General features: G+C 45.8%; 2 long non-coding RNA genes across 3 annotated transcripts; both read right to left on the bottom strand.

Moving 5' to 3' along the window:
- Window positions 1-365: 365 nt before the first annotated feature.
- Window positions 366-4,694, bottom strand: LOC118169926. The gene is made up of 2 exons (XR_004752362.1): window positions 4,534-4,694; window positions 366-3,806 (listed from the first exon to the last, which is right to left on the bottom strand). It is a non-coding gene; the product is annotated as an uncharacterized LOC118169926 (long non-coding RNA).
- A 649-nt stretch (window positions 4,695-5,343) lies between these two features.
- On the bottom strand, window positions 5,344-24,887 carry LOC118169936. 2 transcript variants are annotated; one of them, XR_004752376.1, is made up of 3 exons: window positions 24,725-24,887; window positions 9,402-14,163; window positions 7,967-8,099 (listed from the first exon to the last, which is right to left on the bottom strand). It is a non-coding gene; the product is annotated as an uncharacterized LOC118169936 (long non-coding RNA). The 2 variants fall into 2 exon arrangements; XR_004752377.1 differs by lacking the exons at window positions 7,967-8,099; window positions 9,402-14,163 and adding an exon at window positions 5,344-6,321.
- Between the last annotated feature and the right edge of the window lie 1,442 nt (window positions 24,888-26,329).

Genomic DNA, 26,329 nt, shown 5'->3' with positions numbered 1-26,329 from the left:
GCCATTGAAATGCATGATCCCAGAGATGGAGGGGACCTCGCAGGGGCGGTGGTGCTGCTTGCTCAAGGCAGGACTGCATCGCTCCACTGGAGCCAGGACATTAAACCCACAACCACTGAGCCCCACAAGCAGCAGGAGCAAACACAAATTGGTTGGACATTGGATTTTGAGACACCAATTTCCAAGCCTTGTCCATAAATAGCATTTATGGCGTCTTTCTGCATTTGATTTTCAATCACGTTTGATGGACGTGGTGAAAACCGCCTTGCCTGTGAGCAATTTCCAAGCTAGACAGGATGCCCTCACAGATCTTGGAAGGGCTTTTACTTTGCCTTCCAGCCCTTGAGACACTTACTTCAGGGATGAGAGACTATTTGTACCACCAGCCCTTTTTAAAATGGAAAGGAGTATGGGGTAAAACCAACATTTACAGGCAGAAAATTATAGCAATGAAAGATTTCCAGCAGCCGTCTCCTGATGGGAAATGCATGGCTACTTCTATTTCCAGTTAAGGACCATGCTGAAGCATGGTATCTCAAGTTGTCTGGGCTTTTAAGATGATCGGGGCTAGAAAGGCACACGTTATTAGTGGTGGTGAACAAGCTGGGAAACAGATCTGCCTGAGAGGAGGTTTTCCAGCTCAGTTTTGAAATTGATTTTCAGGCTTTTTCACAACTTGTGTGAACGTTTAAATAAAAGAATTGAAAAGTTCCCCCCAAAAGGCAGTATTTCCAACTGAAAAAATTTACATCAAGCCACAAATTCGAGTGTCTTTTTTTTTTTTTTTTTTTTTTTTTTTTTTCCCTCTAAAGGGCCATTTTTTGACAAAATTGCTCAAAGTGATCTATTGCGTTGCAGTTGGTGAGATGTTGGAGAATGATGACAACGTAACCTCAACGTAACCTCCTGCCTTTGGGTATTTTTTGGCATTGCCAGAGAGCAGCTCCTGCAAAGCCCTGACTGTGGGTGTTTTCCTGGGTGATACAAAAATTTTCCTCGGTGGATCCCTTGCCTCTGAGGTCCCTGATGGAGAGCCCACAGCTGCTTTGCTCAGTGAGAAGATGGAAAGCGTGAGGAAACCTGAGCTCCGGACTCAGGTTTCACGGGGTTGGGAGGGTGAGGACCAGGAGAGGGTGTGGAAAAGCCCCCCCGTGCTTTAGATGTTTAGGGAAAAAGGGGTGTAAGTAGGGGTGCTTTACAGCACGGACTGGGAGGGACTTTTGGCGCTGAGTGTCCCAGCTCCGGGAGCACAGCTGTAAATAGGGGTATGGGGTCAAAGCAAGGGTTCTGACGTGCTCCTGTTTTATTTAAAGGGTGGGCAGCACAAGAAGGTTTCTTCTTTTGTCTCTCTCTTTTTTTTTTTTTTTTCCTTTATTTTTAGAAAGACATGGGTGAGGAGAAAGCATTACTCACGGTGGGTAACTTTACACAGGAGGGATGCACTGGAAAGGGGAGATGAGCATATCTGGCAGGGGGAACCACAAAACACCCTCTCCTTCCCCTGGCTGCCTTCACAGCAAGGCACACCTCAGTCTCTTCTTCAGAAAACCCTGTTTAAAAACTTGGCATGGGATGTCACAGGTAATTTAGTATATTTACACGGAGGTAAGAGAGGAAAAGGGTGGAAAAGGCACATTGTCATGGTATTGGTTATCCCTTGCTCCCCATGGCACAGCTGCTTATGGGGACAGGGATGGGGACAGGGACAGGGTCCTCCTGTGGCTGTGATGTTCTTTGGATGTGATACACAGCACCAGGTATGGGGCAAGAAATATGATCCAAAGTGACCTCATGGTCCTGCCGCATTCTCTTTTTTCCCCATTATATAGGATTTTGACATTATTATAGTTTTCCTACTAGAATAAGAGTCTTTGGTAGAGAAAACAGATGTGCTTAGAGTTCAAAAACATGAGTTGCAATCCTGAACTTTTAATTTATGGATGGGGTTTTACCAATTACCTTAGTCTGTATTTTCCTACTGTCTCCTCCAGGCTGAGGACCCCCTGGTGTCAGGCACTGCGTAAGCTGGGTCTGAGCAGCTGTGAGTTCCTCAGAGGTGAGGCGAGGGGCAGGCAGCCGTCCTAATAGCACAGGGAAACCAAGGGGGAGAGAAGGGAAACCTTATCCCAGGCAGGAGCTGGGGAGATCAGCAGCTGTGTGTGTTTCACCAGCAAGCATCATTGCATGAGCAGCTATCTGTAAAATAAGTAAGTGCAACCCGTGCCCCTCTCCTTTTGCATGGGGTGGCTGTGCTGCTCTCACGTTGCTGTGTCATGTAGGCTCAAGGTCTCCAAAGGTGGAGCATCCCGAGGTCCAGTTTATCTCCTTGCTCTCCACCACCCTCTCCCTCCCTCCATCCCTCAGCAAGGTGTGAATGGGAACTGGTGGAGGCAAGGGATGAAAGCGTGCAAACCTTTCAGCTTTGGAGATGCAGAATTTCCTCCTCAGCATCAACTCGGGCCCTGAGCCATTTTGGTGGGGAATGCCATCACAAACAATGTGCTCTGTTTTCCTGGAAGGAGCTGCCCAGGATTTGCGTGCGGGTTGAAATCCCCCTCGTTAGTGGGTTGTATTTTCTTTTTCTGTTTTATTTCTTGTTGTATAACAATGTGTTCCAAAACAAAGGAGCCCAAGGGCAGACCATGACAAACCGAGTCTCCTCCGTCTTTCTTCCAAATCCTCCAGAGATATTATTTCATCCTCATCATGGTATAGAAATAATATTTACCTCAGCTGCAGCCAATGCATAGCATCTGTAGCACGGTGCGTGTGTGCGTCTGCCACACATCTGGGTGCCTGGATGATGGAGAGGAGTTCAAACACAGCCCCGTAACATGAATCTAGCAGGAACTGCTGGCCATCGCCCAAGGTAAATGGGCAGGATCATCCGTAGGCGAGGCGAAGGCGGTGGTCAGCCACTCATCTAGCTATGCTCACACCATGCTTGCCAAAGCAAACTGTCTGCCTTGACCCCGACTGAGATTCCCAGCACAATCCTCTTTAAGCAAGCTCCAGCGAATCTCGAATTATCCTGACGCACAAATAAAATCCATGAGATGGGAAAGCCCTAAGAAAGGGCAGCCTGTGATGAACATTTCCCATCTCTTCCTCACTCTGGCTCTGAGGGAAAAGTTTTCCCCTGATCACCTGGGATTCTGCTACTCCCAGGCTTTTTTCCAAGGTCTACAAACAAATGTGATGGATCTGCCTTCTCCTGATGCCTTCCATGTAAAGGTAGGAAGCCGATGAGAGCACAGTCCCCTTTGACTTATTTTCCTCGATTCTCCCAAGCAAACACAGCCTTGGGTGCTATAATGAGACAATAAAGGCATTTGTAAAGAGACAAGAGGTAATTCACCAGAGATTTTCCATTGTTTAGTGTCTGAATCTCTCATTTTGCCTCGAGGGCATACAGTCAGTGTGTATATGGGGGCTCTTTTCCTACATCCCAATATACAGGAGCCAAGCAACACGTTGGTTCATCCCACGCACATATTCTGCAAGAAAACAGTTAAAATGCATCCTTTTGGAGGCCTTCAGTTGTTGGCTACCACATTTTCAGACTACTTGGGAAAGAAAACATTTGTGGGTTCTGGTCACTGAGAGGGCTTTACACTTCTTCCACTTTTCCAAAGGTAGCCCCCACAACCACCTCCTCCATACATCTCAGAGATGTTTTTTTGTCTACTTCCCAAAGGCTGGAGTGCTTTCACATGGGCTGGTGACTGTATCAATGGGATTTAATGCCTGTCCATGTGAGGTGTGCAATGAAGTGCTCTTCATAAAAATAAACTGCTGACTCAGAACTGAACAGCAAGAGATTGGAATTATGAAAAGCAAACAGGAAATGCTCGAAATGAACAAAAACATGATATCACAGCTGGTCATTTTTTAATTTAAAAACTGTTGAGGAAAAGGAACATAGGAGACAGCTCAGAGTAAACCCACATTAATTCCTTGCAATAACTCAGTTCCTAAAACTAGTGAATTAACAAAAGAATGGATCACAAATAAGTTCGTCTCATTGGGTAATTGTAGCCTGGTTGATACCCCCCTCTTTCCTGAAGATATGTGTTTTCTATAGCAGATATGACAAGAACAAGATCTTTAAGATGAGAAAGACTACAACACTGCAAAAGTGGTGTCTTTTGTTGTTTTGATTTTTTTTTTTTTTTTTTTTTTTTTTTTTTTCCCCCCCAGGAAATGAGAAATACTTGTTGGTTTGGGGGAAGGAACTGCATGTCATAGGTTACTGATGCTAGTCTATACAGTTCTCATGAAGAAGTTTTTAACTGGGAAATTAAGTTCTGTGAAGCTACCTTGCTTTTTGACAGTGTTGCATCAGTAAAGGTTGATTTTATCAGAGTATTTTGTCAATTTCATTCAAGTTTTACAAAAGTTTACATAATTCAAATAATCATAATATAATTCAATATAATACAATTTTGATCAGTGAATAATTTTTAAAAATCACTTTCAGGCAAATTGGAAATTCGATAGTCCATTTTGAGATGGAAGGAAAACAAATTTTACCTCAAATTTCTTTTCAAATTATGAAAATTTTAATAAAACATAGCATCTGGTTCCCACATGTCTCTGATTTTTACCATGATGAAGCCTCCAGTATGGTGTCTCTTCACATCACATGAGATTAATTCAAACTGGCTTCGATGAGAATAGCCCATGAAGGCTAAGAGTTTGATGGGAGAAAAAGCAAAAAGACAACCAACAGAGTACATTGTTGGCAGAGCTGGTGGATTCCATAGGGAGGTCAGTGTTAGGTCTACTTTTTATGTCTTTATTAACAACATGAAAATGCAACATGATATGGCAGTAAAACAAGGGGGGGAAAGAAAACGAAAAAAAGGAAAATAAAAGAATAAAGAAGACTGCACAGTCATTAAGGGAAAAATTCTATTTCTATGAGGTTACTGGTTAGAGAACACCTGAAACAGCACGTTCCTTTCTGGGCACCCAATGCTATAATTTTCAGGGATGGTGGAAGTGGAGGTGTTGAACTTGGCTCGAGGAAGGATTGGACAGAATAACAGGCTATGAGCGCTTAAAGAAAATAAACACCCAGGGAGAAACCCTGACCTTGTTGAAGCTGATGTCAAGACTTTCATTGACTTCTTCATATGCAGGATTTCACACCAAGGAGGAAGAGGAATTATTTAGTGGTGGAGAAGGCTACACAGAGGTAAACTCTGGGATACCTGTGGGATAAAAATAGAGGTAAAATGTGAATTCAATATCAAGGGAAAACAAGGCAAGAGATTTCAGTTTTGTTTAAAGGCAGCAAAATCCAGAGTACCAGTAAAATAATGCAGAAAGAGCCAACTGCAGCTTTGTAACCCTTTAATTATAACATGGTTAAATAAAACTAGTGTTACATATTCAGCTCTGACGAGTGAGGAAAATTGGATGCTAACAAAAGCAATGCTACACCCCCTGCAGCCAAACTCCCAACTGTAGCAAGAGACAGCATCTCCTCAGTTTAAGCACAGATGTTTTTATACAGCAAATGTAAATAAGACATTGCCATCTGGTTAATAAAACACACATCTAAGCTAGACTTGTCTGCATGTCCCCAGATGTAAACATTTAAAAATACATATATATATTATTTCTCTAAGGTCTTCATCCAAAATGCCCATAGAGGAAGAATTCTCATTGACATCAAAGTGTTGAACAGGACCAAAAATGTTTTCTCTGTCTGTCTGTCCTATAAATTATAAATTTATATTAAATTTCACCGCTGTCTGTGAAGCAATGTAACCAGGTTTAACTGCCAGCATGTATTGTAGACTGCCCAAAATCTGATGAAATCTAGAGGTTATTGGAGAAATTGGCTTCTGAAATGTATAGCACATGTAAAAAATCAGGCATAAGGCAAGCTACTTTCAGCAAATGGTAACTGTGCTGAAAAAAAAATCCAATTTGGAGATGAAATCTCTTTATGCATATGAGTTGAAATTGTCAACCAATTGTTTGGTATAAAGGGAAACACATTCTTGGAGAAGTGGAAACATGGTGTTCTTCGAAAGACTTCTTTCTTCCCAAACTAGCATACTATTAAGATAAAATTCAGAAGGACTAACTAACCATAACATCAAAAGAAAATGGATTGTCACAGGTTGCACAGAAAGTTCTGAATGACTCACTTACAGGAAAGGGTTTTGTCTTTCCCATTTTCTTGTGAAGAAAAGCAAGAAATTTCCAGATGGGCTCAGTCACCTCCCGAGGTAGTCCACTTCTTCCCTCACTCCAGAGGGAATGCCATGGATGTGCAGGCCTGTCTGGATCATCTTTTTTATCCTTCTGCATAGAAGATATTACAAGTTTGAGGATGTTTGAGGATGAACGCCTTCATGGAGGTGTCTAGTTTTGCCTGCACAGCAAGCAATGACAGGAAAACACAGCCCTGGACTCTGTTCCTACCACACCAGCATACTAACTGTGGGAGTCTGCTGCCAATTTTTATCTCTATAGAGGGCCTCAGTTAGCAGGAAGATTGCCAGAATGAATTCTTGCCCCACCAAGAATGAAAAAAGAAGGTAAGATAACATCACTCAAAGTCTCCATGTGCATGCAGAAAGGAAACATAATTCAGCAACAATATAAAGAACTTGCCAATTTCACATGAGATAAACAGATAGAGCTACCCTCCCGTTTGTGTGTTTTGGAAGCAGCTTTAGCACTCCACTTGTCAACACTGCATACTGTAAGACTCTTCCCATCTTACTCAAGTTTTGTATAACTGTTTTAACTGGTTTTTATTTGCTTGAATATTTTTTTTACTATTATTTATTCATATATATTTTGTCTTTCCAACCACTGTGAATGGCAAAGCAGTGGAACAACAGTTTATCTCATCTGTGTATCTCAAGGGTGCTCATTGAAAATGAAGAAACAATAATTTGGCTGTCCAGGTGCAAAAAGCAAGAGGAAGGTAAGAGGTTTATTCTGACACATCAGCCAGGCTGCTGTGATCCTTTTGTCTGCAGTGAGGTGTAAGTTTATTACTGTGAGACTACATTGCCAGGATAGGACAAAACCCAGCTGCTACCAAAATCTCTAGCAGAAAGGCACCAGGAACCAGTGCTTTGTATTTATCATATTTGAAAAATAACCTCAAGCTTTATTTCCTTTTTAAATAAACAATCTTAAAGCTACAAAGAGCCCACCAGCATCATCCCACTACTTTTAGCTATAAGCTCTTTGTGTGCACAAGGGACAGCAGGGTTTCAGGCCATCCTAGTCAAGCCTTGGTCAAGATTGGACCGGGTCACTCCAGGCAGACCTTGGAGAGCTCCCGTGAATCCCTGACATGCTGATGCTGGAATTGGCCTTTCAAATCACCCTTCTACTAAAATCTCCATTTAGACATCAGAACTTCAAGGGGAGATCTCTAAATAAATGAACAATACCTCCCTTCCAGCTGGTCCCACAGTTTGTTGAGACAGGTTGGAAAAATATCCAACGATACAACAGTTGCCTTGAGGCATGAATAGCATCCCACAAGTCCATCAAACATCAGGACCTACATTTCTGGCTGAGCCCCTGAAGAACCACTTCAATGTTTCTAGGTCTCCTTGGATCGGGTGAAACACCACTAACTGTTTTTGGTTGCTCAGAATATTTAAAGCAAAATCATAAGGGGAAGAAGCTTACTCTTGCAACCCACATGGGGCTGCCTTGCTGGTAGAAACTTCTCAAGACCAGGCTAGTTTTGAGTCATTGTACACTGACAGAAAGTTTCTCCCTTTTGATTTAAATTTCACAGTTACATTTTTAAGAGGAAGTTGAAAATGTTTACTGACATGAACCATACTTTGTGCTTTTTCAAGAACTAAAAACGTTCCATTTCAAGGCTCTCTTTGAAATGTTTTCCTTTTTTCCTGAACACTTTTTAAGGCTGTGTCAAGCTTCCTCATTAAAAGCAAGAGACAATTTCTTATCAGCTGCCGGGCATGGTGCGATGTTTGCGTTATGCCGTGACGTTTTGTTAAAGTCTTTGGGGCTGGGGTCAGGGGCTGGCATTGCAGCGGGCAGTCTTCTGGCCTTGTTCACGGCCAGGGGCTGGGAGCTCCTCTTCCCTTCCCCAAAAGAAAGACATTTCTTCTAAATGAGTAACAGGATTGTGTACATATTTAGGCTGCCCTTTCCTGACTAATCCAAAGAAATCAGACTGTTCTAATAAGGGGAAAATTACTCCACCATCATTAACAGATCCCAGCCCCATTTTCCCTTTCATCCCCACATGTATCCCCAAAGCATGTCCCCAGCCAGAGACCCCTCATGAAGCCCCACTGGGCTGCAGATCTCCATGGTCCCCTCCAGGGTTATCCTCTCACTCACAGAGGCCCATTTTTTTTTTTCAGGGAAATTACCTGAAACATTTTCTAGCTTCTTTTCTATTCTTCCAGCAAATTATCTTCAGACTCCAGCTGGCAGGACAGGAGCAGAAAGTCTTCATGAAGCAGCTCAGACAGTGCCTGAGCACGTACAGAAAGCCTGGAGCCGTGCGTGCGAGAAGAGAGGTATGGAAAATGTGAGTGAAAGCAGCAAAACCAGGAGAGGAAAGGAAGGACGCACCCCAAGAAACAGACCAAGCAACATGGGCATGATGAAAGCTGTCCATGGTGTATCCCACCAGGTGCCTGGAGCAGCTGGGGCAGATCCGGGGGGTTGCTCACACTGCCGTGGAAAAAGCTGAAATAATATGGGAAATGGGTGAACCCTTCTCCTAGGGATCCTTGGAAGAAACACGAGGTTCATGGGGTGGCTGAGCGCTGGACCCGGCTTCCTGGAGGAGCTCAAACCAGCCCCCAGGTGTTATTTTAACAGTTTATTGTGTATAAATATTTATAAAATGCTTGCTTCAAATACCCCTTTAAAATAAAATAAAATAACCCCCCGAAAAATAATCTACCTCTTATTGCATCTTTGGCAAAATATTTTTGTAACCTTTCCTATCTTCAGCCCTGGGGCTTCTGCTAGCTGAGCAAAGCTCTCTCCTCCCCACTCCCCAGCCTGCCTGTGCTCCTCCCAAAGGGCAGCAACTGCTTTCTTGGTGGTTAATAAGGTCACACAGGGCTGTAAGCACATCAAGATTTGGGGGCAGAAGGAGGTGGAGGGAAGAAAAGAAGCTTTTCAGATTCACAGACCCATCACAAGCACTTGGGTTTCATCTGCAGGGGTCAATGGGAGCGGGAAAAAGGTTCAGGGAGCAAAATGGTTTGCTGATGTGCCACATAAGCCCCAGAGGCATCCAAACTTCAGCCCTGATCCTGATGGACAAAGCATCCAAAAGCCTCCAACTGCACGACAAATGCCTCATCTTGAGAAAGCTTTTGGGAGGCTTTAAAGATCCAGAAATAGGGTTACCTGCGTATTACCTGGGGGTGGACAAAGCATCCCTCGGGGATGAGTGAAGGGAGGATCTCTCCAGGGTGGTTACAGACACTGACCAGGGACTTGGCTTGGCAAATGCTTGCTTCTTCCCAAAACTTCCCATCCTCCTGGCCCACCCAGGGTGGCTACAGCCCATGGCCAGCAAGACATGACACCTGAAACTGAATCAGCCCACAGCTGAAAGTCATGATACCGTTTGGCATAATAGAACTCATTCCATGTCCACAGCGTTTGCCCCTTTTTGTTCCTAAAATTGTCTGGTTAGCAAATCCCAAGGCAGAGCTGTCAGTCTGCCCCCAGCCATCTCTGCTGCAGCACATGAATGGGGACAGGCTCATTTTGAAGTCTTCCTGGGGTAAGTGTGACCTACTTTCATGGCCACAGCACGGTTCATTATGAATTCCTAATGATCTCATTGTTCCATTAAATGAAGGTTGCCACCTGTCCCGAAGACGTTAGATCAAGCTGGGATTAACAACATATCTGCTGACCCATTTCTCCCTTTTGTAGGACACAGAGCCATGATCAATAGGTTTCTCGGGGCACCCAGCGCTAAGCATTGGCAGCAAGCTGGTGCCAGCTCCGATTGGCATGGGGTGACATGTGGTCATTTGGGGTTCAGATTCCACCCACATAGACACTGTCAGATAAAAATATGCAATCCCTATTAATAATTTACCATGGCTAAAAATCATGGGGAGGGAATTGCTGAGGTTGCATCCAGGGCAGATGAAATGCTTCTAATTTAAGAGAGGCTATAAGAGACTCGATTAAGGGTCTGAAGGCTGCTTGCAGTTTTGCTCAGGGAAGTGATCCTGAGGGCAGTGCTGCAGAAAAAGCATGCAGGTTGGCACCCAGCAGCCTTCCTGCGGGTGCAATAGCCTGGCTCAGCACCCAGCTCCACCAGGGCACAGGGTTGGAAGCACAAGCTGTGCAGCACTGGGGGCAAAACGAAGAAAGAAAGAGAGAATAAAGAGAGAGGAATAAATCCCCACGGACAGGCACAGAGAGCTTGTCACAGCCAAATGACCTCAAGTGCACTGCTTTCTTCTCTCGCTCAAGGAAGGCAGAAGTACAGCTGCATTTTTCATAAATAGGAACACCCTAGCTTGATGTTTTTTAAAGCTGTCTAGACAGTACAGCAAGACCTTATTTCATGTCACATAATCACTTTCCCATTTTTCTTTGCAGCACAGGACATTTTCCAAGATTAGATAGAAGCTGGTGGAGCAGCGTGTTATTAACCTTGGGTGTGCCTCCCTGCTTTAGGCTCTCCTTGTCCGAGCGGGAGGTGCCTTGCTGTCTGATCACGTCTCCCCTTTATTCCTGTCTTCCCCCTTGACAGAAGAGCTTCTTCCTTCATTAGATGGCCAAAGCTGGAAAAAAATAGGTGTGGCGAGGAGACTTGCCCCTGCAGAAGAGTATTGCAGGGGAAGGATGCTGGGCAGAGACACATCCCTCCAAAAACCTTGCTTGGTGATCCTTGCGCCATTTGCTCCTGTTGAATCCAGGTCATTTTTTGAGCACTTCTCAGAGAAGAAGCCCAAACAGCTGCCCTGCCAATGCTGTGACCAGGAAACCTGGCCAGCAGCAATGTTTTCATAAAGTCTCATCCCACGGCAAGACTGCCACGTCCCCACAAGGCTGTTAAAATTATCAGCCCTGCACAGCAGCAGGCAGCACTCTCCCTTTTTGCTTGCTCAGTGTTTTGTTTTAGAGGATGCAGAACCTGACTTTGGGAATAATTTCAGCTCGAGAGTACTTGGTGTTTTTCTTCTCCTTCAAGCAAACTGCTAAAATGATCCAGGAGAAGTGCCTTTCCTTGTGCAAATTCTCTGCTGCATAGCAGAAAGTGAATACACGAGCTGCCTGATATTAATGCTTTACTTCACAATTTACATATCAAGTGCTTTAATGAATTGTTTTCAGTATCATTGTCTCTACCATGAATAAACTTAAAAGTAATGGATTTGTAATTAATTAAAATTTAATTACAATAATTTGTCATTTTATTATTCACAATTATTACCGTAAAGGCAATAAAAATTGCAGGATGTCACAACTGAATACAAATCCCTAATCAGAAGCAATCAACTTGCACCGTAACCTTGAACAAGGGTGATTTTATTAATGCACCTCTGCTGGAGCCCGACCTGCTGCCGTGCCTGTGGTGGATGCAGCATCTTCAGCCCTGGATGGGGATTTGGGTGATTGCGGGGGCATCATCTTGCAAGCAGAAGTTTCTTTGCTCCAAGGAATGAAGTGAAAAAGGGCAAGGCTTAAACTGTGCCTGTGTTTGGTGCTGCCATCCCCGTGACTATTTCCAGGACTCTCAACATCCCTGTTCACATGCAGTTAATTCTCCCCACTTGAGAGAAAAAGACATGAGTTTCCTTGTCCCTGTATCTTGATAGGCTCCAATCATTTCCATGACTCCCTGGCATATTTCGTTTGGCTTGGCCCGATATCTTAAAAAAACAAGTTTTAGAGCAGTTTTCCACTGGCTAGTCTCAAGACATCTTCAAAAGGCATGAGAACTGCACCCACAGGCTGCAATTAAGCAAAGACTTTCCAAGTGAATGCCCTCATGGGGCTATTTTTGTGATGTGGGATGGGGTCTTCAGGTTGGCTTGTCACATCCTGCTAAATTTATCCCTTCTCACCATCATATCCCAATATTTTCCACAACCCAAGGCATCCACCGGTTTTACTCTTTGAAGCCCATTAATTGGTTTTGAAAGTACTAAATGCATTTTTAGCTTAATTTCTGAGGGAAAGCTTATGTTCATTTGCCTCTCCTCCCATAAGCCCTCCTGGATGTGTTGACCAACTTCACGCAAAGCCAACAGAGGGAGGAGAGCTGTCTCGCTGGCGCTCTGTGCCTACAAGCTAAACAAAAAACAGGCATTTGGAGAGAGGTGAGAGGAACTCATCTGATGTCCCCACATCTCCTGGTGACTCTCACCGGGTTTGAGAACTCCAGATCCATGCGGGAAGGGCCGATCCTGAAACATAAAGGCTGAACCCTGTGGAGCCCAGGCAGACCATCGTGTTTCAAATGCAAAACATCTCTGCTGCTTCTGGTTGGGAACTCAGCCACCACTTCATAAATCAACACCCCACTATCGTGTTTGCTCCATGAGCAGACGGTTTGCTGTGAAACAATACAGTCCTGGAGGCGTCAGTGCCCTTGGGTTATCTTAGTGGGAGACTGACATCAGAGACTCACTTTATCCGCTGGGACGGCAGCACTACACCAAAATTCCCATTCCCTTCCATGACACCCCAAGACGTCTAAACAGCCTCTATTTTTAAGCTGTGATGCAAGAGCTTTTTCAGAAAGCTGAAGATCCCTGCATCTCAGCGCCGAGGCTTGCAGAAATGTGCAGCTTCATGCACGCAGCCATCCACATAGTTTTGCCATGAGCCGAGAGCTAAAGGCATACATAAAGTCTGCACGGCATCAGGGCCTCATTTTAGGTGAACCCTAGAAAACAAAAACAGAATAGTCCTGGGGTATTTGCATTTCTTGTAAACATGCTTGCAAAAACACTTAGCAAATGAATGTTAATTGTTCTGCAGAAATCCCACCCTGTTCAAAGGGGAAGGGGAAAAAAAAAAAAAGCCTGGGGTGGACGTTGCCAATTTTTCCTTTGACCCCCAAATAAAATGCAGGTGATCTCATCTGACATTGATCAGCAGAGCTCGGGTAGGAAAATAAAAAGGAAATTACTTCATCTTAAGTGTCTATTAGCTGATGTTAAGCAATTAAAAAGGCTCAGTTTGATAGTAAAACCCTTGTGACGAGCACACGGATGCCAGGACAAGCTCGGTAGGACTGGAGCTGTCACAGTGGCTGTCAAAAGCACCTAGCTGCGACCCTTTAAAGCCATTTAAGTGCCTTCGGTTGGGTTCGTGAGACAATTATGCCGCTCACAAGCATTTACATGAAAAAGGCTGCAGGCCCCCGCTTTTGTTGCTTTTCCAGCTGAAGGCTGGCGGACCCAGGAGCATTTTACACACGCTGCAGCTGCTTGGGTAGCAGGGAGAGATAAAACTTGACAAATTAACACAGCGCACGCCAAACAAAAGAGTGACCTTTGAACTTGTGGTTGCAAGGATCCCAACCCAAGATTCATTCAGAGCTAAAAGCTCCAGCTTTAGCCTTGTACCCACGACTGCATCTGGCCTCGGCCGGGTGGATAATCCCTCCCGAGCATTGCACCAGCCTTTCCTTCTGTTTTTCACCCCATTAATTAAGGAAGGGATGTCCGTCTGTCCATCTGCTCCCTGCTTCCTCCCCATATGGGTCTTCTCTCAAGGAAGCCCTCCAAGATGATGATATTCTTGGTGTTCCTGGTCACTCATTTTTCCAAGACTTTCTGTAATATATAAAATAATCCATTACTCAAGCCATAACCCTGGCTCTTTTTGAGGAAGAAATGGACTGGTGGTGGCTTGACAGCTCTAATGCCTTTTTGTCTCCTGATTTAGACTTTCACAAATGATCCTGTTGAAACTATGTCTTGCAGTGCCACAATGCTAATTCGTTTTGGTATAGATTGATGATACCACATTAAAGCCACTTGGCAGGGGTAATGTTGGTCTACTTGTGTTCAAAGCAGAAAAAACATCATCCAGCCTGTGTCCCTACCTGGCCACCATCTTTCTCCAAGTGGATGCTTCTGTGGATAAGTGCACAGCATCATCTTGGGGTACCCTGGAAAACAGAAACCTTTCACCTCCCTGGAAACAGCAAGATAAACCCTCTATTTTGGAACCTCTTCTTTATATGGGAATTCTCATCAAGTCCATTAAAATAGGAACAAACAGGAAATGCTTTATATGCCACTAAAATAGATTCAAAATGCTCACTAGAGTGACACAAAGGTAAACAAAGCATGGAATATGTAAGGCAATAGCAGCAGCTCTCACCACATAGCTCAGCATTTAAGATTAAAAAAAAATAAATAAATAATCTTTCCTTATTTTGCTCTTCTTTCATCTAGTGAGAGCATTGCCAAACCGTGTGGCAGTTCTAGTCTGAAGCTTGATTTCATGCTTAGCTCCCACTGTGAACGTGAAGATGGCAGCATTCTGAGACTCCAGGGTGGGACCAGGAGTTGGGTGTACTTAATTTTCAAGAAAGGGACCCACATAACAGCATCTCTTTTTGTGTTTTAAAGCAAGTTTTGCTGCTGTGATATCTTTGGTTTGTTACACCTTTTTCATTCCCTTTCCAGACAGTAAAAGCCAAAAGGAGAAGCTGTAACCACGTAACTCTCTCCTGGCATTTCCTGAGCTGGGATCATGTGGATGGGAAGGATTGCACAGCCCACGTGCAGACAGACCCAACGCAGAGCCGGGAAGGGTCTGGAGAACGTCTGCTCCCCACATCCCAGGGCGTCCCTCTGCACTGAACACTGCCAGAGCATGGTGGTCATGCTGTGAGGTCTGTGCAGGTTCATGCGATGAGGACTAAATATAGAGAAATTGCATCCAGCCCAGGAAGAATAGCAGGCGGGAAACGTAAGATCACCCTGGTTTTATGGTCATCCGCATCTGTAGATGACTAGTTTGATTGCTCTGAGAGGCAGGACTTGATGATCTTAGAGGTCTTTTCCAACCTAATGATCCTATGAGTATATGGTTCTATCTTTTAAAACCAACAGCACCCCGTGATGGTCATCCCCACAAGCCCTACCAACATTTCAGGAGCAGCACAAACCAGGGCTGGGAGTTTTCGAGAGGCCTCATGCCCCTGCCTGGCATCACCATAATCCCACAGGGACTTCCTTCTTTCTTTTAGGTCTCCCAGACCAAAACTACATGAGTTGCAGGGCAAGCAGGCGATCAGGCCTAGTCAGCATGGGTTTATGAAGGGCAGGTCCTGCTTGACGAACCTGATCTCCTTCTATGACAAGGTGACATGCTTAGTGGATGAGGGAAAGGCTGTGGACGTGGTCTACCTTGACATCAGTAAGGCATTTGACACCATCCCCCACAGCATTCTCCTCAGGAAACTGGCTGCTCATGGCTTGGACTGGCGTACACTTCATTGGGTGAAGAGCTGGCTGGATGGCAGAGCCCAGAGAGTTGTGGTGAATGGAGTCAAATCCAGTTGGAGGCCGGTCACTAGTGGAGTTCCCCAGGGCTCAGTACTGGGACCAGTCCTCTTTAACATATTCATCGATGATCTGGATGAGGGGATCGAGTGCGCCCTCAGCAAGTTTGCAGACGACACCAAGTTAGGTGCGTGTGTCGATCTGCTCGAGGGCAGGAAGGCTCTGCAGGAGGATCTGGATAGGCTGGACCGATGGGCCGAGGCCAACGGTATGAAGTTCAACAAGGCCAAGTGCCGGGTCCTGCACCTGGGGCACAACAACCCCAAACAGAGCTACAGGCTAGGAGATGTGTGGTTGGAAAGCTGCCTGTCAGAGAAGGACCTGGGAGTTTTGGTTGATAGTTGGCTGAATATGAGCCAGCAGTGTGCTCAGGCGGCCAAGAAGGCCAGCAGCATCCTGGCTTGCTTAAGAAACAGTGTGGCCAGCAGGTCCAGGGAAGTGATTGTCCCCCTGTACTCGGCTCTGGTGAGGTCGCACCTCGAGTACTGCGTTCAGTTTTGGGCCCCTCGCTACAAGAAGGACATGGAGGTGCTCGAGCGAGTCCAGAGAAGAGCTACAAAGCTGGTGAAGGGTCTGGAGAACAAGTCTTATGAGGAGCGGCTGAGGGAGCTGGGACTGTTTAGCCTGGAGAAGAGGAGGCTCAGGGGTGACCTTATTGCACTCTACAGGTACCTGAAGGGAGGCTGTAGCAAGGTGGGGGTTGGTCTATTCTCCCACGTGCCTGGTGACAGGACGAGGGGGAATGGGCTAAAATTGTGCCAGGGGAGGTTTAGGTTGGATGTTAGGAAGAACTTCTTTACTGAACGGGTTGTTAGTCACTGGAATAGGCTGCCCAGGGAAGTGGTTGAGTCCCCATCCCTGGAGGTCTTTAAAAGACGTTTAGATGTAGAGCTTAGGGATATGGTTTAGTGGAAGATTTGTTAGCGTTAGGTAGGAGGTTGGACTTGGTGATCTTGGAGGTCGCTTCCAACCTAGACTATTCTGTGATTTTGTGATTCTGTGAGTTTTTCACGTTCTTTCCACAGGGAAATGTGAAGGCCTGTGCAGATTCCCTCTGCTGCGCTGGGGACGTGATGACTGACGGATCAAGATGTCTCTTGTCAAGAGCACCACAGGAGGCACTGAAAGTATCTGTCTTCTGGAAGAAGGTTAATTACAGAAGCTCAGCATGCACATAGGGGTTCCACCAGTCAGCACAAGATAAGCAGCCTTGGGAGTATAAATTATTACAGGCGATAAGGCAGAAGTTCTCCTCAAACAGCTCTGTACATATGTTCCTGAGATTGACTCCAGAGATACTTGTCATCAGATGTCAAACAAGAAGCTACAAAAATTACAGAGAAATAATTTCCTGTATTTTTTTTTTTCTTGTCAGCAAATGACATTTTCTCCCTTGTTTGGATTAACTGAATGATTTCAGACACTAAAGAGACACAGCTACAAGAGGGGAAGCAAGTCCAGTACCTGACCATGGGTGGCTGCCCAACCACTCCATCGTGTCTGCAACAATGGGGGCTGGCTTTAGCTCTAGGAATGAGATAAATTACAGACGCCCACCGCTATGGTTTTTGTTGTGACTATCTCCTCTACAAGCCATGTATAAACAGGAAACCACACCACATGGCAGGGAGCGGACTAAATACTGGCAAATACTGACAGAAATCAGGTCATATTGACATCCTTTGTTTATCCATTACTTTGTTAACACTGTTTATCCTTTATAGCTTAGATAGTGTCTTGGCCAGATATTTTTGGGGAAAAAAAAAAAAAAAAAAAAAAGAAGAAGAAAGAAAAAAAACACTTTGCCATCCATCTACTGCTCACTTATCCTCCAAAATCTGTGGCACTGCAAATGCTGACTGCCAACCATTGCCAGCCATGTTGGACCCAGAGGTGAGGAGACTCCTGCTTTGCAGGTCCAAGCTGATTTACACCTCTCTTCCATGAAGGTTTCTGTCTGATTCCCAGGAGCTTGCTGCCATGTCTTGCTCTGGGGGCATTTCTCTCCTACGGAGGTGCCAAATGCACTTCAAGTGAGCAGCCTGTTGCAATGCAGGACAAACCCACAGTCTAACAGTGCATTGCACAGCAAAGAGCAGCCTACATTTGGCTGTTTATCACTACCTGGTAGTTTATTCCAGGCCTGAATTCATCGTGCTGGAATGAGGAGTTTACGTGCATTTCTTTCAATGCTATTGACACGCCAACATCTGCACTATTGTAAACATGATTTATTTGTAATGTTTTGTGTTTTACAAGCAGCTCATCTGTTCCTAATGCTCCCCTCCCCACTCCAGATCGGCCAGAAATATCAAGGTAGTGTTCCCACCGTCAGCTCTGGGACATCAAAAATAGATGACACGAAAAGACCCTTAAATTCCTGTGTTCATTTTTCAGGGATTTCTTTACCCAGCTGAGTCCACAGCAGGTCACAGGCTTCTGCTGGCTGCTGCCTCTTTCACATATCTTCCGCCTTAGCTTTCTGGTGTAACCCCTTATTATTCCACCCCTATCAACAGGGCCATGGCAGTTTTTACTAGCTAAGAAGCTGCTCCTCTACTCCCAGATTTCTTCTGTATCACATTAGGGCTTTTGCAATCGAATCTGATTCATTTTTAAGCACTGCCTCTATCAAGGGAGCTCTTTATTAAGCTCCCAGTGTGTGGTGTTTAACCTTTACAGTGGGTTACCCACGTACTGAATTCCTCCCTGCAGGTCAGACCCTCTTCTCTGCCTTCACCATGAGATGGATAACATGTCCCAAGTGGACAACGTGTCCCCTTGCAGGACAAGGTGTCCCCCTGCAGAAGCACAATGTGTTTTGTGCTGGTACCTAATGCCACCCACTGCAAGACGAGAACTTATATTGCATTATTGATCGGGGTCACAGAACCCGGCCCTAAAACAGAGATTTTGGGACTAAGCTGCTCAATGCCTCATCCCCTCTATGGTTTCAGCAGTGCTTCACCCCGCCCTGGGCCACACACCACCAGCCCCTTTGCTCGAGTTGTGTTTCCCATTCACACAGGAAAAAAAAAAAAAACAACACCTTATTATAACTCCGAGCTGACACTGTTTGGGGCAGGGTCTCTCCAGTTCTCATGGACAACCACACGCAGTTAAAAATATTGCAGCTGCTGTGAGCGGCCAGATGTTACCCCTGCAAATTTCCTCAGCCTTGTGCTCCTTTGGTAAGGCAAAATCCCTGGCTTGGGATGCAGCCTTAAAAGGGTTTGCTGAAGATACAGGGTGGGCTTTGCTGTGTGCTCCTTCCAGCAGGAGCAGCTCTGCAGATGCTGGGATATTCCCAGCGTGAGCCGGGGAGCGGAGCCATCGCCCCAAGCAGCTTGAGGGGTTAGGAAGGGCCGTGCCACTGCGTGGGGCAGGATTTCGTCCTGTCCTTAATTTGCCTGTGGGATCCGAATGGAATTTTTTCCTATTTCTCTGCCAGGCAGGAAAAAAAAATCTCTTTGTTGTTGTTTATACTGGACAGGATTAAAGTTTTCAGTATTTGTTATATTTAGAAGCCTTTCAGGCCCAGATGATTCAGGGAAGCATTACACACGGTTTTTGCTCTGTTTGCCCTTCGCTCCATTCCCTCGCTTTTATTGTTCTTCCAGTTTACTCACCTTCCATGCCCAGCAACCTTGACCCTGCCTCATTTTTCCCAGAACAGGAGCTCTCAGAGACCACGAAGCTGGGCTAGCCTTGACTTTTCCAAAAGACCAAGGTGTTTTTGTTTCTTTTTACCCTTTGATTTTCCTGGGGAGGCTGGGGGAAGGAGGGACATGGCTCAGACCTGCAGGGAACTGCACACAAGCAAAGACGAGGCTGCAATGTGTTCTCATAAATCTTTCCCAAAGATGAGCAAGTGGATGATTGCTTTATAGACAACTTGCAATGGGGCTGAGGGGAGAGAAGTTTAGAGAAGTTTACATCCAGTGCCCATTTAAATCATTCTAACAATCAAAGCCACTAAATCATTAAATCAAATCCACCAAATTATTCACTTCCACGTGGCCAAAAATATATATATATATATTTGAATGCTGTATCCACTACTGTTTTGCAGAGAAAACACGTGTTTTGTTGCAGCCTCCCCTTACCCTAGCACGCAAAGCAGGACAGAGCTGGTGATATCCGATCTCTAATGGAAAAAAGCTGCTCGCTTGGAGCTGCTCTGATTTATTTGGTAATAATCTCCCCTACGGGGAGTCTTTGACCTCCCTACAGAGGCTCCATTAAAACGGAGCCTGGTAGCTGGGGAGGGACAGGTAGTTAGTTTTAGATGGCTTTGCTGCAGAGAGGGGCAACAGGTACCAACTGTGCACTGTCAAGGGCCATTTCTGCACATTGTCTTCACGTTACACACAAAGGCAGAAACTCACTAGCTTTTTGAGTGAGGTCTGGTCCAGACCCCGTCATTTGCTTTAGCTCAAACCCCATGCACTGATGCTGGTGCGTGTTTAATTTGAAGAGCACAGACTCTCCCCTAGCTCAACACTGAGCTTGCACAGAGCCGCTTGGAAGAGCAGGATGTAAAAAGCACTTTGACTCCAGCTAAGCCTGACCTATACTTTTTGGCCACGGGAAACTGAGGAGCAGATGTTTGGTGCTGGGATTTTCCTCCCAAAATATCTCTGCCTAATGTGCATTTTATGGACTTGCTATTGCCATGTACTGCACAGAGGGGCCTGTGCTGTCACACAGAGGGAGGTAAAGAAGGCATCTGACAACTTTCCTCCCCTTTTTGACTCAAGTTTTGTTTTTGTAAGCGATGGGCAACTTTTCAAATGCATTCAAACTCATTGCCTTGGAAGCCCTTGTTATCTGTTATGTGTAGAGCGGTGTTATTGCAGCCTGGATAGCTGAGCCTTTGCAGAGCGAGGTCCGTCTTCCCTTAGCCCAAAGGATGTCACTGGGTAAAATAACCAGATGAGCTTTCAAGTGGAAAAGTCCTTCTGCGGGCCCTCTGTCTGAAGGAGGACTGCTCGCCCAAGGATCACTGGAGAGCATTTGCTGTTTTCTTTGTGCTGTGTGCAGCCATTAAGGGATTTTAGACTGGATGAGGCAAGATTTCTGCTAGCTGTTGGGTGGCAATTTTGACATGTAAGCACACTAAAAGGAATCTACAGCAAACCTTTAAGACCTCCCCACTCGTGTAGCCCCTGATTTATTTCATTTGTGCAAAAGCCCACCTGTAAGCGGGCATGAAACACAAGGGTGCATGGCTGGTTTCTTCCTTTTTGATCTGGAAGGGAAAATGATCTGCATGCACTAAGAGCTACAGCACGAAGCCAAAAAGCTCAATTAAAAGACAAATGATGTGCAGGAAATCTCTTAGGTGACCAAATATTTACTCCACCAATGAAACTCCTAAATAAGTTCCCACTCAGAAATACTTCAAGTTACTAGACTTTTCCCCAGTTTTTCTCTATATGGCCAAAATGTTTCCTCTGGGAAGACCTCGCAGGGCTGCAGCTGTGTTCCCCTCCCACCAAACTGCTGGGAGCATCCTTTGGACATGGCCCAGGGGGCACGAAGGGGCTGCACGTTCAATCTGGGCAAAATGCCACACTCCCCTCTGTGCTGTGCCAGCCACGGCTCGTGGGCAGGACAACACGTCTTAACTCTGAACCCATCCCACAAGGAAAGGGCAACCTCAGTCTTGGCTGGGCTTTTATTTATTTATTTTTTTTTCTTACATATATATGTAATATAAATAAATCAGTGTTAAATAGCTCAGGGTTGGACAGAGCCTCGCTGCACCTCTCCATCGGGGCTTGGCTGGAGTGGTGCTTGGCCGGAGTGGTGCTTGGCCACCCTGCTCCTGCATGCAGGGGATTTCTCCCAAGTGTTTCTCACATTTTTCAGACCTTGAATCCCTCCTGGGCTGGACAGACTGTCTGCAATTACATTTTTGCAGGGCATGGAAGCCATTTCCATGAAAGCCCTGGGGAGCACATATGCCAGCACTGTTGGGGAACCAGAGCTGCGATGTCCCCTGTCCTCTCCTGCCCAGGGGCTGCTTATTTTGGTGTCTGGGCTCTACAGAGGGCTGATGTGATGAGCTTTGCATGACATATTATCCACACAGATCTGAGCCAGGCAGCTCCATACCGGGAGACCCCGGGGCTCCACCAAAGTGCCCCCAGGAGTGATACAGGGCCACAGGCAGTAGAGTTACTGCCTACCAGCTGAGCGGAGGCAGCTGCCTGCATGCATGCCCTTCGCTGCTGCCCTCGCCAGCAAATTCAGCCCCAGGAAAGCTTTTTGTCAGCGTGCAGCAGGAGCCAGGGGGATGCAAGAGCAGGCAGCTGCTGGCGCTCACTGGGGCTCCATTCCCACTAAGTGTGTTTGGGCCTCGATGCTCAAAGGCAAGAAAGATCGGGGCTGTTTTTTTTTTCCCGGCTGCTCCCGTCGGACAGCTGGCCATTCCCAGCACTGGCTCCTGGCTCATTCCCCATCAATGGCCTTGGGCCAGTGCCTCCGGCAGGCTGCAGGCTCCCCATCCTGCCCCAGGGCTCTTGGGCTGCTCAGATTGGGCTGCACTGATTCATCACCACCCTTCCAGATCCCACACCCGTGGCAAAAGCTCCCAGACAGCCACGACCTGGTTTTACCCTTCCCATCCCAAATGCCCAGACCCCAAAACACTGAAATACCCCTGGGGCTGGAGCAGCTATGCCAGGAATGCTCCAGAAGGCTGCCAGCCAAAAACACAAACTCCTCCAGCAATGCACTGGATAGTTTGAGTGTTTTCCTCCTTCAATTAGGATTTATTTATTTGTGCTAGTTTTGCTTTGATTCTAAGCCTTGGTAGTCCTCGTGCCTTCTTTGCCATTCCTGTATGCATGTGATGGACTAGATTTTCCAGTGATCAAAGTGAGAATAAAACAGAGAGACTGGGAGCTTTTACAGGTGGGGAGATGCAAAGCGCAGAGGGCAGGAAAACCCAGCCTTCCTTTCCTCCTTGGTATGACTGTATGGGAGCTCACAGCTCATAGCCAAAGCCTTCAGAGTGCAGGTGGCCCAAGGAGGTGGGCAATAACAGCCTGATGTCCCTCTGTCCCGGCAGAAAATCTGTCCTGCCAGAGAGCAGCACAGCCCAGGAGCCCCAGCTAAAGGTGTCCTATTGGGTTCTCCCCAGCACCTCCCCAAAATGCTGCGTTTTGAAGCAATTCCTCCTTTATAAAAAAACAGGCTTTGGTGCCATTTAACAACCCCCTCCCATTTCTTGACATTAGCCTAAACCATGCTGCCAAATTAAGTGAGCTGCTACCCAGAATAAATTATTTCTCATCTTTTTCTCCTCTCTCTCCAGCCCCCACCACTGCCATTCCTCAAAGGGATTAGCACAAATAATTCAGCCTCTGCCACTTGGGCTGGTTTTAATCAAAGGATTTGCCGGTCTTCTACTGTGTGGGACACCTCATTAACAACTTTACACCTTTAGGAGGGAAAAAAAAAATGTGCTGTTCCCCTTGTCAGCATTGCTTCACTTAGTGCCAGGATGTGGTGATGACTCCGGGTGTCCGGTCTGGTGTTTTGTGCCCTCCCGGAAAAAGATGTATTTCAGAGGGAAAAAACAAACAAACAAACAAAAAAAAACACAACAACAACAGGGCATGGCTGGGCTGAAAGGGCTTAGAGAGCGGCAGGAGTGCATCTGCCTGAAAGGAGCTGCCCATCGGAGATAGGAGCCTAATGAAATTTGTCTTGGTGTGTGTGTGTCTGCTCCTCTTTTTTGGGGGGGGGGTCTTTGTGGAAAGCTGAGCTTATTAAAATTCAGGGAGAACCCTACACAAAGGACACTTCTTAGGGTCCAAAGGCACACTTATTACTGCTGAGTTTTTGATTCAGATTGTACAGAGCATGCCAGTTTCAGGAGATTTTCGGTATTGTTTGGGGAGAAGAAAGCAAGCCTCACTGATCATTTTCTTTCCCTGTTTTAATCACAGCTGCCGAAGTAAGCAGGTGCTGCAATTCAGAGCCCTCTGAAAAGGGGGGGAAGGGAAACATCATGGGGAAAAGCTCATCTGCATGACGGATTTTTACTATTTCGGCTCATTAAACTGCAGCCCAGCAGTGTTATGCTCCTGGTTTCCTCTGTGACAATGGCAAGGAACCACTGGGGATGCATAGCACGGGCATGCAGGCAGGAGGCAGAGCCTGCCTGGACTGCAACAGGTTGGCATCCATCAGCCAGAAGTCTTAACCAAGCATCTATTTCCCTGTGTATGTCTCTAGCAAACTGAGAAATAATACAAGAGGAAAAAACCACCACCACCAACATAAACACAACTACAAAACAACAACAACAACAACAACAACAACAAAAAACACAAATGTAACAGAAAGAAGGGCTGTAATAGCAGCATGGAGCGTAAATCTGGTTTCTTCCATTCATTCTCTTACGTTTGGGAGAGCAAACCCAGGGGTGGTTTGTACGTAGGGCTGGGCAGATGAGCCTCTGCCAAGTCCTCTCTTTCAGGAGGTGACAGACTTGAAAATATAACACATCCTGTGACCTCCTCTCAAAAAGGAAAGCCCACATCCAAGTTCCGGTTGGGAAAACTGCACCAGGTCCTTGCTGACAAGTGTTTCTAGTCATGTCTGCAGCTTATCTGAGTGTTTGCTATATGCAGCCGAGCCCTCAGGGGTGTTTACTTATGAAGAGCAGCAGTAGGAGTTTCTACTAACCAGATTTTGACATTGACAAGAGGGCTGGGTCCACCCAGCTGGCTTTTTTTTTTTTCTTTTTTTTTTTTTTCTTTTTTTTTTTTTTTATCTGCACCACTTGCATGTTTCCACCTGCTAAGCTATGTAAACTATGAGAAAACCTCTTGTGTTTTCTTATGAGATTTTTCTTCTGGGAAATGTGGGAACCAGTCCTGAGTAGCCTCAGCCAATAGGAGAGCATAGAGAGGGTAAGCACTGAGGGTGCAAACAGGAGGGCTGATGGAAAAGCATCATGACCGCTGCTGCTGTTGAATAATCCACATTGATCAAATTACTAATGGACAAGCAACACCCAGATTAATTCAGGTTATTAAGTCAAATGAGGTGGGACTGTGTAACAGGAGAACATCCCGTTTAGTTGAGCGGCTGTGCACAAACTGACATCCACTGATCTCATAAATAAGTTATACTTATTTATATGTTTTATATGTTTTACTCACCAAGGAGGATTTGAACGTGTATCTACATAATTTCGAAACTGCAGCTTGGGGCTGCCAGAGCTCGTAGAGTGCAGAAGTCTTTGCAGGGATCAGGATGAGGGTCAAGTACTCCCAAAATTTCTTTTTGATCTCCGCCAATGATATTATTTTTTTCTTTTCTTGAAAGCTGTGCAAAGAGAAGGTAAAAATAAAACATGACAAGTAAATGGTATAAGATATAATTGTATTATAATATTATTTTATTAATATTTATTTTAATATATTATTATAATACATTATAGTAATACTATAATATACAGGATAGAAATGGTCTAAGAGATTCTAAAAGGCTGGAAACATGTCATTGCACGCATATATTGACTTATATGTAAGACAGCAGTTCTTTTAGTCCCAGGAAAACAGAGAAGCCCTTCCGTGTGGCCACGTCCCCCTCCCCACAAAGCGTTTGACAGATTTAAGTGGCTGAGCTGACACAGCAGATCTCGAGGCTGTGGAGCCTGAGACTTTTCTATGAAATATTTGATGGCTGCATAGAAACACAGTGAGTAATGGCAAAAAAAATCACAGGAAGTGTGCTACAGAACATCACCAGCGTTGTTCTGCAAAGCCCCGGAGAAAATCACAGCGCCTGCTCGGCGGTGCCACCCTCAGCAGAAAAACATTAAGACATAATAAATTTGAAAACCATTCCCCCCCCCAAGACTCCTTATTTCTCCAGCCCAAACTCTTCCAGCCTTCTCTCTGGCTGCTGAAGAAGCCCACGTGAGGCAGGAGCCAGAAGGAGGGGACGAGACCTCCCCACTCCCTTTGTGGTGACAACACAGGGCTGAAGGGGACAGAGGGCCTCAAGGTGAGGCCCCAGGTGGATGGAATTGCACAAACACCTAAAAAGGCATTTCCTAGCAGCTGGCACGCAGGGAACACATTGCTGGAGCCACAGCAAAGCCTGAAAACATCTTAGAAGATACCCCTACCCCAAAGCACTTGAGAGATTGGGAGTTATGCTGAAGGGTCATTAAAAGGTTGAGGTTTTTGAAGTGGTGTATGATGTGCATCGGGTTCATCTGCTTGTTGAAGGTCACCTTTTCCAACTGTTGTTCAGTACAGCAAACGCAGAGCCTTGTTGGCAGGACATCACAGGGCTCTGGACGAAGCTGTCAGGGTGGTAATGCCAAAATTAGTCAATTTAATATGGATGGATGGGGAGGAATCTATACATGCATATATAAACCTGTGGAACTCATTGCCACGACATAGCTGATTTTAAGACTTTTATCCATATTCAATGAAAGGATGGGTATTTATGGCTGGAGCTCAGTCATCCCAGCTAGGGATTTCTCCAAGGGGATTCACAAGGACATGGCACACAGTTCTTGGAGCACACCATGCTTTGTGGGTTTGCTCATCACTGCTGTGGGGTGACACCACCTTCTCCTTGAGGCTGCCAGTTGGTGGCTGTAGGAATCCGGACCAAGTGGGCCATGGCTGCTTGGTGCCCCTGACCTGATGCACTTCTGGCTGGTTTTGAAGCCCCAACCCTGCTCCCAGCTGTGACCGCCCACGTTATCCGGCCCTACAGCCCACCAGATGGTGCTCTCGGTATTC

Source organism: Oxyura jamaicensis, chromosome 7 (genome assembly GCF_011077185.1).
Source record: "Oxyura jamaicensis isolate SHBP4307 breed ruddy duck chromosome 7, BPBGC_Ojam_1.0, whole genome shotgun sequence".
Classification (NCBI taxonomy): domain Eukaryota; kingdom Metazoa; phylum Chordata; class Aves; order Anseriformes; family Anatidae; genus Oxyura; species Oxyura jamaicensis.
This window is presented reverse-complemented; position numbering and strand designations above follow the sequence as displayed.